The sequence below is a fragment of the Thunnus maccoyii genome, chromosome 22, assembly GCF_910596095.1.
Source record: "Thunnus maccoyii chromosome 22, fThuMac1.1, whole genome shotgun sequence".
Taxonomy (NCBI): Eukaryota; Metazoa; Chordata; class Actinopteri; order Scombriformes; family Scombridae; genus Thunnus; species Thunnus maccoyii.
In genome coordinates this window covers 24,642,454-24,656,333 of record NC_056554.1, presented here as the reverse complement: position 1 = coordinate 24,656,333, position 13,880 = coordinate 24,642,454, and the positions used below count along the sequence as shown (strand labels likewise).

Genomic DNA, 13,880 nt, shown 5'->3' with positions numbered 1-13,880 from the left:
AATGGCACAATTTGGCCAATCGGAGATGATTGGAGAGGTTCGGAGACACCAGTGACACCACAAACTAAAAACTCCCTAGCTCCCGTTAGGTTAGACCTAGAGGTCTGGAATTTTATACAGATTGACAAGATGTAGAAGGTTTATGGTGGTCTGCATAGTTCTGGTATAAAGCATGTCCTACTTATTGTTATTCAAATACGACTCATTATAGACGAGGACCAAAAACACTTTTTTGAGCCTTATTTGAACTGATGTAGTTTTGTTTGTGTTTTAGCCACATGCTAAACAAACACATTTCCAGAAACTAGAATATGTCACTTGTCAAATGAAGCCTAATACATGCATCATTGTCAGGAATGGGGAAGCAGGAGTGGACCCAAATGCAGAGGCCGGAATGCAGATTTGACGAAAATCTCCTTTAATCTTGCAACGGTCAAGAACAGAACAATGCAAACAGAGCCGAACAGAACTAGCAGACAAAACAAATGATCCAACAAAGACTGAACAAAAAAACAGGACTTAAATAGTAACTGAACTAACGAGAAGATGAGGTGCAGGTGGGGAGATGGGTGGAGAACTCAGGAGAAGGGAATGAACAGACGGACGGCGCCGATTGGCTGGGGGAACACTGGGAGCAGGGCAGGACTAACGAGGGTGATGCAGGGCAGGTCAATCAATCAATCAATCAGTTTTTATTCATATAGCGCCAAATAAAAACAAAAGTCATCTCAGGACACTTTTCACATAGAGCAGGTCAAGACCGTACTCTTCAATTTACAGAGACCGCACTCGGTGACAGCAGTAAGGAAAAACTCCCCTTTAACGGGTAGAAACCTCAAGCAGAACCCGGCTCTTGGTGGGCGGCCATCTGCTTTGACCGGAAACCCAAAAGAACACAAAAAGTACAAAAATCAAACAAAGTCCAGGCAGGATGTGACAATCATGGCCTTACAGTTCTTCTGTTTGGGTATACCAAATAGGCGAAAATTCTATGAAAAAGGGTGGATGTTGAAGGGTTAATACATCCATGGTCTCACAGAGCTGACATGTGAGGGGATGGAGAGCCAGAGAAAACAAAATGGAGGACGCTAATGTAGCTAATTAGCTGTGTATAAACTCAACAAAAGAGCAATGATTCACAGACAGGAGTCGATGGTGCAAACACATCTTTTGAATAAACTTTTTGAACTTATTGTCCCGTTAGCGACTGAGCTAAGCGAACAAGCTAATGAGTTTACTCGCTGTTAGCAAGCGTGTTAGCTCTGAGAGCTTCCCTCTTCAGTTCCTTTTATTGAACTAAACTGTGTGCAGTAGTGAACAAAATGCCAGAGGAGAGTCAACAGAACAGTAAGAGAGAAAGTTACCTGAACATTGTGACTGACTGAGTTTAGCAGTTAGCATTTAACCAGCTAACCCTGCAAGTAGTTATTGTCACCAAGCTTCATGGCCTCACGTTTTTACATGGACAAGCGAATTACACTTTGTGGTGCTTTATATTATAATTCCTTCATGAAGTTTGGTGACTTCACCAACTTTAGCAAAAGTCTGAGAGGCCACAACAGCTGAAAACACAGAAACATCACAGTCGCTTGCATTGTGTACGCCAGCTGTTTAGTTTTCTGAGAGTTTATTTCACAAAAGTTAACAAAAGCAAAGAACTCAGATCTGTTTGCTGGAACAAACACAAGACGCACATCAACAAGCCGACAACGTCCTTGAGACACTCAGTACTGACCTGCTCACTCACTGTTACTTACTGTGAATCAGACCTTCAGTTTGACTCTAGTCCATCTGTTGTTCACCCTGTCAACGGGTCCTTGAGCAAGACAATGAATCTTACTGCTGTTCAGTCACTGCAAAGCACTTCGGATCGATGCAGTTATATTTCATTAGTCAGTGAGGGAAGATGCATCAAGTTTATTTATAAAGCCTGAAAAGTTTTAGAGGGTTTTATAGTCTGTGCAGCAAACAACAAACTCTGTCCTTACAGACTTGATTCAGACAGCCTGCTCACGTACTTTCTTCTTGTACTGGGTTTGTTTTTTTTCTGGTTTGAGCCCCTTAGTTCCAACAAAAAGTGAAATCTTAGTGCTGCAGCATACAATATCATCTCAGAATATAGTGCTTTTCCAACTTTATGGCAAGTTTGAGGAAGACTTGCCAGTAAACTCAAGAGGATGAAAATGTTTTCACAAAGAAATGAGGCATCCTGGTGCAGTCTGAGATCAAAACAAGGGAGAAGAAGTAAGCTTTTTAAAACATTTCTTAATTAAAGCTGCTTTACAAATATCAAATTAAACCTCGTTATGTTTAAAAGCATCATTTTAGTGGTGAAACTCTTGTTCCACCGTCTCTAATGTGAGAATTTGCTGCTTTTTTTCATGATTATAAACTGAATATGAATTTGGGTTTTGGACTGTTGGTCGGACAAAACAAGACATTTGGAGATGTTGACTTGTGCTCAGTGAAACTGTGGATGGGATTCATTATTATTATGTAACATTATATAAACTAGATGCATAATTAATTGAAAGAATAATCAACAGATCATTTTACAATGAAAATAATTGTTAGTTGCAATAATTTCTTTTGGCCTGTGGCTCTCTGTGACTTCATACTTTTTACATTTTTTTTGTTTTTTATTGATAAAAAACAAGAATATGATACCAAAGAAAAGCCAAAATAGGCAAATTAACATGAGCTAAGCAGGGAGACGATAGATAACATGATAAGGAGGGGATTCCAGGGGTATGACGTACATTATGTGAGATATACAAGATGACAGAACGATTGGGTGTTTTGACAACCATCGTAGACTGATGCTACAACGCTTTGAGAAGCAAATCAGTCACATCCCATAGAAAATGTGTTCATTCACCCTGAGCAAACACGGCTTTCACTGTGCATAACAAAGCTAAAATTAGCTCTTGTTGGACATTTTAATGTTATTGTAGCTAAATTAAATGTCCTCACTTTATAAAAAACTGTCCTAATTTACCCCAAACTGTCCTCACAATCCCAGAAACGTCTTCCCTTTTCCAAACTGTTTCCACATAAATGTCAGTTTTAAAAAGTATCATCACCTCATTAAATGTGCTCACTAAGATAGATGAACAGCTGCACACACATCACTTCCTGCTTTTGAAGGCGATGGACACCAGCTGTTATGATACATTAGACAAAAAAATCAAGTATAGTAGATTATTATTACCTTGTGACAACGACCACAACCTTAAAGATCCAATGAAAAATGTTACTGGACCAGTGAAAAGCTTCAAAGAGTTTGTTATATTTGGCAGCCAGAAGCTAAACAAGAACATAACTGACCGTCCTTCCTTCCCTTTCTGTTGTAAACACGGAGGCCTTTTTCAGTGCTTAGTACTCTAAGCTGAACAGCTTAATGTTTCTCCTGTTTTGCCTCTTATAATGTAGACAAAGCAGGTGTTAGCTGCACATTTAGATCTATTATATATACTGTATAGTGTTTAAAATGGCAGACATTAGCAGTGTGTAAACAGTCAGACTCCTGCTCTCTGTCAGGTCTGTTAGTGTGGTCCAAGTCAAATTCCTACACAGTAGAAAAAGAAGCTCTGCCTTCTCTGGATCCTCAATCACGCACGTTTGCACTATTATTATCCTCATGGTGAAACAAAGAGGAGACACTCGGCGTCTTCTGACAACAAAACAAAATGGAGAAATAAAAATAGCCAGAAAAATGTATCTAAATGTAAAACACATGAGTAAAAGTTTGGTTTTAGCCACATGACAACATGGGTCAGATCAGTAGTCTGAAATCTCAACTACTTTCTAGACTGCCATGAAATTTTGTTCAGATATTCATGGTCCCCAGAGGATGAATACTACTGACTCTGGTGATCTTCTGTCTTTTCCTTTAGCGCCACCATGACGTTCACATTTGTGAAATCCGGCGCACACATGCTCGTCAGCCTCAGGATGAATCGTAATAACTTTGGTGATCCTCTGAGTTTTCAGCTGGTGCCAAACTTTTAATTTGTCCAATACTTTGGTTTGTGACTAATCACTTGCAAAACTAATGACATCCCTATCAGCCGCCACTGTCCTTTGTGTTTAGTGTTGATTAGCAAATGTTAGCATGCTATCTAAACTAAAACATGGTAAACATTATACCTGCTAAACATCAGCATGTTGCCGTTAGAGGTGTTTCCATCAACATATTTTATTTGTTCAATCTGAACTATCACAAGAAAGCTTTTATGCTTAGCAGAGCTGGAAAAGTTGGTGATAAAAGTAAAAAAGGGAAAAAGCTCAACGGAAACAATCTGAACAGCTGAAAACATCAGATCTGTGTGGAGTGATGATGAGGAGACTGTAACCTTCCTCAAATGAACACATGAAACAGACAGAAATGTCATATTTCCATCACGTTTTCCATCGTTTGAGCTTTGCCTGCTGCTCTTTTAATGACATCATCACGTTGTGTTTCTTCTTCTGCGACGGTTTAATGGCGCCGACTGGAGAATCAGCGCCACCTGCTGTTTATCTTGATGTCTTTTTACATAAAAGCAGTGGACAAATGGGGACAAACATTAATATGAATTTTTCTTTTGCAGATGTTCTGCATACTTTGTATATATTTGGGTTGAAACCTAACTATTGTCAGCATTTAGCTCATGCTAAGTACAGCCTCACATAGCCAATAGCATGGCTGTAGATCAGACTACACAAATTCAGCCCGATTTTGACATGATTTTGTTGTCGCCAACAAATTTCTTGTGTCGGGCCTGATTATGACCATTGGGAACAGTAAACAGGTGTGTAGTGTGACATAACTGAAGAATAGCGATGTGGCGTCTGGGATGTCCTACGACACCCTGATGAAAGGTCTAGCATGTCAGAATGTTTTGTATTGTCCTGCCTAGTGTGACATCTCCTACGATGTGTTCTTTAACATCCACCAATAGGATGACAGATGCTCTCCGGCGCACATCTGTCAACACCAACACACAAAGTCAAAGCTGTTCTCCAGCGGCTGTCTGGCCGAGCTGAGAAGCATTTACAAAACCTGCCGTCACCTGTGACTGTTTTCTTGATTTCAGTTATAATTCACTGTATAGTTTTTCAGTTATAACTGAAATAAGACAGCGGTCACTGATGACTGAATCAGCCTGTGGAGGAGGTGGAGGTGACTAAACGTGGCTTAACTCAGCCGGACAGCTTTGACTTTTGTGTCGGTGTTTACATACGTGCACCAGAGAGCACTTTGGTTACCACCTGATATTAAAACATACCTTCATTTTTTTCTCCCTGAGACCTTCTGTTTACATTAGCGGTGTGCCCGAATACAAATACGTTATTCGGCAAAGCACAGATAGGTTTTAAATGAATATTTGTTTCATACAAATATTTTAAAAATTATTTGTTGGGGGTGTTCACCAGAGATAAAGCTGAGCTACTGACACGTGCAAAGTGCTCCCACGGGAACTCTCCATAACCTGTTGTTCCTCTTCTCCTTTCCACAAAGTCAGGTTGTAAAAAATAGGCAATAAATGAAAAGTGCAAAGCAATAATCGCCTTTGAAGTTCTTCTACATGTTACACGCTGTGCTGTCTGTGTGTTATGGGTGTATAAATACGTAGAGGTCTGTCTGCAATGAGGCGATGAGTAAAGTTTTATCTCAGTAATCAGCGCAGTCGTCTATGATCTGGGAGACTCCAGTTCAAAACCCTGTGTGGGGACCTCCTTCATAAGGTAGTTTATTCATGAATTCTTATTATAATATTTTAATTTTCTAAAAATTAAAAGTGTAATAAAAACAAAAACAGGATTTTTAAGCCTCTTTCTACTTTTATTCAAATACAAATACAGATACAAATACTGGGATCTCTGAACATCCCTAGTTTACATACAGCGAATCTGGTGATGTAATGGTTTATGTAATATTCTTGACACCCAGTAACGGGTCCACAATCGCTTTGTCTTTCTTTTGTGACTTTACAGCATCACACAGAGCTTCTGTAGCCATGATTGACAGTTTCTTGACTCTCCTCCTCGACGACTTATGAACTTTCACAGGGTCGTTAATGATGATTGGTCGGGGTTGTACCTCAACCAGGACACACCAAGAACTAATCTGACATGGTGACCATCATGAAAGACAAAGATATCATGTAGTCTGATCCCGGCATTAGTCTTGAGTGAAGAGTATGCTGCATTAAAACTATATTGTATAGTTAACAAGAACTAAATGTATACCGCCGTTTTGTATTAACAGGAAGTGATGCCATATGGGCGCCAAAGGACTCAAACTGCCCCGTTGGTTGATTTCACAAAACGTAAAGGTATGCTAACATTTATAAACCATTCATCCAGATGAAACAGACAAATATAATACACACGTTATGTACATGTTTTTTTTAAAGTCAGTTAGACAAAGATGAAGAAATTTGATCTGCATTTTCCACTGAGTCACATTCGGAGGGAAATCCGCTGGATTGCTGTACGGTACAAAACAGGAAGAGGGCGCTAAAGCCTTCGGTGTTTCTTTAAAAAGGAGCGAAAGGACGACGAAAACATCCAGCATGTTTATCTTCTTCAGGGACGGGGGGGGGGGGGGGGTGGCAGGTGGGAATGGAAAAGCACTGAGAATGATGGGAAAACTGCAGAAATAGCTCCACTGATGTGAAATAGAGGACACAAATTCTTTGAACGCATCTACACACACTGTACTTTTTTTTTTTTTTTTTAAGACAGTGTTTCCTTGATTTATCTGTGACATTTTCTCTTAAATCATGGCAGCACTCGTGTTTCCTCCCCTGAAACCTTTACAGTCCTCAGAGACTCCAAAACCAGAATCACTGTTGAACACGCCTGCCAGTGTGTGTGAGTGTGTTCGCTCAGAGAAACAGGGACACGGAGGACACGTGTTGTCGACAGTTGGAGGGCAGTAAAACAGAGAGAGAGAGAGAGAGAGAGAGAGAGAGGAGGAGGATGACGGTGAGGGGGCGAGAGACCTGGCAACAGACTGGCAGAGAGAGAGAGAGAGAGAGAGAGAGAGGGATGGACGGAGATAGAGGAGAGAGATACTGAAGGGAAAAGGGCCGAGATACAGATTGTTAAATGAAGCTGAATTGATGAAACAATGAAATAAAAGATATTACAGCAGCTCACAGGGACTAATTCATATTAAAGCACATGTAGCTTTAGGAAAAAAATAACTAAAATTAAGAAGGAAACATTCAAGATAATCAGAATAATAACTGGTTTTTACTGGTTGTTATCACAGGCAGGCTGGAGGCCACAGGAGGCGCCGTTCCTCCAGAGCAGATAGATGAATGAGATAGATGATGGAGGGAATAATGGGAAAATTAATTACAACATGTTTGTCCACTAATGGGACACCTTCTGCTTCCTCCTCCTGTCTTTCCTCCTCCTCCTTCCATCCTCTTCCTCTCCTGTCACCCCCTCTTACACTCTCCTTTCTACAATCTAGGAAGTCCAGCTGGAGCTACAGATTCAGTCCTCCTCTAACCTTTCCTCTCCTCCCTCATTTACCTCCTCCTTCTCCTTCGTCCTCCCTGTCTCTCCCTGGTCCCCTACCACCTCCTCGCCTCCCCTTTCCCTCACTATTCCTACCCTACAGCTCCCCTACTCCTCTCAGCCCCCTTTTTCCCTTCCTTACTCCCTCCTGTCCCTCCCTATACCTCTCCCTTTGAGTTTCTCCCCATCCTGTTACCACTTACATCCTTCCCTACACCTCCTCATCACCTCTCTGATCTCCTCATTTCCATCCTTTTGTTGTTACTGCACCCTGACTTTGGTTTTCAGAGCTTCACAGCTACAAAATTTATCTCCCGATGGAAACCCCCCCCCCCCCCCCAGCTCACTGAGGTCCTTGAATAATAAATATAATCTATGAGCATCTATAAATAAAGAAAAGGGGACAATTCGAGTGACATTATGAATGACTGCTCGACGTTTTATGACAGTAAAAAGCAAACATTTGTCCTTCATCCAATTTACTTTCTGATAGGAGACAAATACATCACTTCATATGTTGAGAGGACTTATGAACCCTTGAGGACAAGAGGTGGACAGTCAGGATGATTGACAGGTGATGGAGGGAAGAAAGGCGGGGCTAAAACTGCATGTGTGTGTGTGTGTGTGTGTGTGTGTGCAGAGATACAATAAACACACTGTACCCTGTGGCTTTAATTGCCCAGCATCTGTAACCATGGCGCTCTCATTAGACAGATAGTGAGACAACGAGGAGAAACAGAAAGAGAGATAAAGTGACTAGTCGATACCTCACTTGGTGTTTACATGTGTCTACATCCTGGATCATGGTGTGTGTGTCTTTGCACATATGCAGTGTGTGTGTGTGTGTGTGTGTGTGTGTGCTGGTATCTGGCAACACACATTCGCAGTGGGGGGCCATTAAACGGCGATTGGCGGCAAGACCTCGGCACAGCAGGAGAGCTGCAGGCTGTTGTGATTACGTAACCGTGGCAAACGGTTACACTTGTCACTTTCAGGCGTCTGCTGAGAGAAAACGGCGCCGGTCCTGGAGAGACGATGACGTGCGTCTAACAGCTACACACACACACACACACACACACACACTCCTGGCTTCTGATTCATCACAAGGTGACGAAACATCTGGATTCATTAAGCTGAGAGTCCAAAAAAAAACCTCTTCAATCAATTTTTGGTTATTAGCGAAAAAGAAACAGATGGCTCTAAACTGTCACGATCAATAACATTTTTAAACTGTAGATTTCTGCCTTGAGTTTTTAAACAGTGCATCATGTCTGTCGTTGCCTTTTAAGCTGATTTATTCTCACTTTTAACCAAGCGGCAACTTGGCTGGGAGTTAGGCAGCGTCACGCACAAGATGGCGACGGCCGGAGCGGCTCACTTTGAGCTTCAAAACCGCTCTTCAGAAACCGAGTACAGATGTAGCCGTGGAACCATGAAGTTTATTTTGTTTTAAGGGTTTTAAGCCTGTTTTTCGCTAGCGAAAATTAGCATTAGCGTTAGCATTATCACAATTAACCATAGATTGTAAATGTACCATGCTAACCAAGCTAACAGCTAGTGTTAGCGCCACCCTCTCGTCCAAATATGGTCACTTCTGGCTCCAAAAATCCAAGCTGGCGACGGCCGGAGCGGCTCGCTTTGAGCCTCAAAACCGCTCTTCAGAAACCAACGGGTGACATCACGGTAACTACGTCCATATTTTTATACAGTCTATGGGCGTAACCCCAGATTCACAGAGTACAGGTGTAGCTGTGGAACCATGAAAGTTAATTGTGACATTTTGGTGGCCTAAAAGAGTCTTGTTAAGTGTTTGGTTGAACTAAAAGACCCTCTAAGGAGTCAGATGTTTTAAGGGTTTTAAGCCTGTTTTTCGCTAGCGAAAATTAGCATTAGCGTTAGCATTATCACAATTAACCATAGACGGTAAAAGTACCATGCTAACCAAGCTAACAGCTAGTGTTAGCGCCACCCTCTCGTCCAAATATGGTCACTTCTGGCTCCAAATATCCAAGATGGCGACGGCCGGAGCGGCTCGCTTTGAGCTTCAAAACCGCTCTTCAGAAACCAACGGGTGACGTCACGGTAACTACGTCCATATTTTTATACAGTCTATGCTTTTAACAGACAAAAACATGAAACGTTGCGTAGCATGTAAACGTTGTAGCAGCTGAGCCTAAACTTAAAGGATTACTGGCGATTTAAAGCCTGATATATCTTCTTCCTCTGTGCCGTAGACCTCCATTGATGAGTTAATAACAGCGATCACGTTTTCAGTCTCCAGAGAGTAGTTCTGTTTAAGGCAGACGCTACTGAGCATGTGCAGGAACGTGGTTCTGTGTACAGCTTTGCTAACTCATTTTTACTACAAAACACAACCTATAAATCTCTCAGAGAACTTCAAAGTCAAGAGGTTGTGATCTGGAGCACAACAAGCTAGTGACGCTCTGTTAACGGACTACAGTTCTGTACACAGGACTACTCTCCAGAGACTCACAACGTGATTGTGACGTGATCGCTGTTATTAGTCTTCGGAGCCGTTTCTAAACAAACTGACGTGACCAAACTCTTCATGATGAAGGAACATGTTACTCAGAGCAGCCGTGTGACTCACTGATGTGTTTGATTTATAGTTTTAGGACGACAACGGAGGAATAAGATACACAGTAGAGAAAACTACCAGCCACATCCTTTAAGTTTAACCGCTGCAACCTTTAAATGCTACTGATTTAATTAGCAGGTGATGTTTTGAAGGAAACACGGGTGATTTGCAGTGTAAATATTGGACATCAGGGCATCCTGAGTCCTGCAGGTGCTTATGTTTAGGCAACAAAAGCACTTTGGTTAAGATCAGTTAAATATTAATAAAGTAAACACGTCCTGTCTCGTGCTTCAAGTCACTTCTGATTTCTTTAATATTTAACAAAGACTCTGATCTTTGTTTAACTTTAACTAACTGCTGCGAAAGCTTAAACAAAAACAAAATCCTAAAAAGGATTAATCATGCTTCAGTTGCTACAAGCAGATACTAGGAAAACAACTGAAATATGTTGTCAGGGGATATTTTGCAGATATGTTCATTAAAAACGCTCATTATTTTTTTGATAAAAACAGGATAAAAGGTTTTGCTTCTGTTCAGAATTACAAAACACAAGCAGATTAAATCAGCCTGAAAAAGGCTGAAAGATTTATTTCACAGTGAAGCTGCAGCTCAGCGAACATGAGACGATGTCAGGATCTGTCAGAACGAGCTCGACGGCTTCGCTCTAATCAATCAGAGCAACATTTCACAGAGTCAGAAGGAAACAGAAACCCCCCCCCCCGAACCCCCCCCGAACCCCCCGAACCCCCCTCCCTCCGACATTTAACAACTGTAAAAGACTCCGTCAGTCACAATCAGCTGGAGATGTGAGATGATGATTTCTGCTTTCCAAGGACTCCCAACACTTCAAAGTTTTAGTTGAACTCATTACGTTTTGAACATCTCGAGCCCAAACTTTGCTTTCCAGAAGGTTCAGAGGTGAATCTCAGAGCAGAAACTTGAGTTTATGTTCATTTTTATTTCAAAATCTTCTTCTTGAACCTTTTCTAAAGATCATTTCCTTATTTCTAACAATATAAACGACTACTTTGGCAGATTCGATGAGGGATTTAAAGTGGTTTGGGTTTAATACTGAATCTATCGGAGCTGTAACTGTGAAACGTCCTCACTGTGGAAATCACAGTTTAGCAAAATAATCTTGACTCAAGGTCCATTTAGCAGCCTTTTCTGGAGCTTTCAACCACATCTCACAGCCAGAACATTTCAACTGGACAACTAAACCTTCCAACTCTGCATAATAATCTGATTATTTTGCAGGTAATCTACAGAGAAATTAACAGATTGCAGGAAATGGAACAATTTATGTCAGGCTCTTGTGCATCTGCATTAAACATCTGTTTTAAAAGATACAACTTTCACCAAATCACATGTAAAAAAAAATCACTCTTTTTGTGCATTTCAGTGTTTTTTACGAACCAAAACTACAGAAGTATGACGTGACGAGTTCCTGTATTTCCCGTCATATCATCCAACATATAATCTTCCAAACCTGCTGAGTCATAGACTTTCCGCTGGTGAGGATATTAAAATTTGTCCAGTGTGATGCATTATTAGAAGTGGGTCACCAGCTGTCAGCTTGGAGGGAAACACTGCGCCTCATTAAGCTCCTGATATGATTTTTTTTTAAAAAGATAACAATTCAGGCTATTTCCTGTTTGATCTTTTGCTCTGCAGAGCAACATCACAGTCGGACGTATGAAAGTTTCTCATTTCAGGCAGATATCGTAACTTTAAGGTCGTCTCCAGAGTCGGTACGATATATTAGCTGCTGAATAAGCTCACGGAGCACATAGTGGTGAAAATAAATCAGTGATGGACCAAAACATCTCAGGAGAAGCTGAGAGAACTGGAGCCTCCTCTGGCTTCTCCTCATCATGGAGAGGAGAAGAAGAAGAGCTGCTTTAGGCTTGTGTGTGTGTGTGTGTGTGTGTGTGTGTGTGTGTGCTTGTCATTAAACAGCATGCCAACACTACCTGTGAAAACCATGTATCTCCAAATCCTGTATTTTCTGTGATAAGAACTTATATTTTGAGCTTTTAATTAACAATCCAAGAAGCTTTAATGAGATAATCAGAGAGTCAGTGGTGAGAAGTAACTGAGTACAGAAGCAGCTGGACATAAAGTCGCTTAACTGAGCTCCACATAAACCTGAAACATCCATTTACTGGTTATAATGGAGGGTTTATACTTGTAATAGAGTATTTCTACTGTTTGTTTGTTTGTTTTCCTTGTGTTCCTCTGCGTGTTGTTGGCTGCTGTAGCTGCAATTTTCCATTTGGATTAATAATATCTATCAATCAATCAATCAATCTATCTGATAAAATCATGTTAAAAATCATCAAACTTGGAGATACGTGGTTTCCATCGGACACTACAGTGTTTCTGTTTGTCTCTAAGCACGTGCGTTTCCTCTGCGTGTGCGCGCGAGCTGTAGGTACCGTGTATCAATATATATATATCACATGCACGTGCAGACTATAGGCGCGTGTGAGTGATTACTCTGTGATGTTCTTCCAAATGCATCTGCGCACGTGTGTGTGTGTGTATGTGTGTGTTTACCACCTCATACCTGCGCGTGCCTGTATAAACGTGCAGCTGTGTATATATATATACACTCACAATATAACCTATATCACATATGCACTGAGCGTGTGCACGCGCGCGTGTGTGCGGCTGACACACTGACCTCTGTGTCTCGCGGTGTCTCCGAGGTCTTTAGGACGGAGCTCGGGTCCCGGCAGCGGTCACTGACCCCGGCTCGCTCCTCTCTGCTCCCCCAGCAGCCCGGACTGAAACCCCGCAGACTGTCACTCGGATCCCGGCTGCCATGAAACACAGATGCGTATAAACAGCCGGATGTCTGGAGATGGTTGCGAGTTTAAATCCCCATCGTCTGGCTCCGCGTGCGACCGTCCCACCACTGCCTCCTCTCTCTCTCTGTCTGATTAATTTCAAATCTAAGCCGGATCTCCCTTTTTTTATTTTAATTTTCCTGTTTTTTATTATTAAAATCACACAATTTCCTCTTCAGAGTGGCACGTTTCTGCCCACTTTGGATCCGCGGAACCAGCTGTTAAATTCGGCCACGCGTCCCGCAGAGGAAGCGCTCTGAAGACCCGAACATGTCCGACAGATTCAGCGTCCTCAACACAGGAGAAGTGGAAGGAGAAAGAAGGGCTTTTAGTTGAGGATTTGAAAACGTGAGCGATCCCCTCTCCTCCTCCTCCCTCTCTCTCTCTCTCTCTCTCTCTCTCTCTCTCTCTCTCTCTCCTCTACGCCGCCGGTGTCTCCGTCCGTGCGCTCTGGACACGGATCCGGGAGTGAAGCGCTTTACGCGCGGCGCGTAAAAGCCTAGCGGAGGATTTATTTTTCTTCTCTCCTTTATGGGGGGTGGAAGCGAGGAGGAGGAGGAAGAGGAGGAGGGGAGGAAGAGGTGGTGGGTTTTAGGGAGAAGAAGAAATTGTTTTAAAAAAGAGAAGGTGGAAAAAATGGAGAGAGAGAGAGAGAGAGAAGGAGAAGTAAATGAAAGTGGTTGTTGTTGGAGAAGAGGTGGGAAGCAGAGAGAGCAGAAACAGAGATGGAGGGAAATGTTGGAAGATTAGGAAAAGGGAAAGGGGCAGTAAGGGAGGAGAAAATGCTGAAAGGAGGGAGGAAATAAGAGGAGGAGAGGAATGGAGGAGGAACAGAGAAGCTGGTGGAGGAGGAGAGTGTAAGAGAAGGAAGGAAGGAGGCTGAAGGGAAAGAAAGAAGAGAAAACTGTGGG

At 42.1% G+C, this 13,880-nt stretch overlaps 1 protein-coding gene across 1 annotated transcript in view; it reads right to left on the bottom strand.

Annotated features, from left to right (window-relative positions):
- npy2rl (neuropeptide Y receptor Y2, like) overlaps positions 1–13,311 on the bottom strand; it is a 62,134-nt gene extending 48,823 nt beyond the window's left edge. Inside the window, exon 1 of the mRNA XM_042401802.1 lies at positions 12,804–13,311. The gene's annotated coding sequence lies outside the window, so the exon portion shown is untranslated. The remainder of the gene's footprint in view (positions 1–12,803) is intronic.
- Between the last annotated feature and the right edge of the window lie 569 nt (positions 13,312–13,880).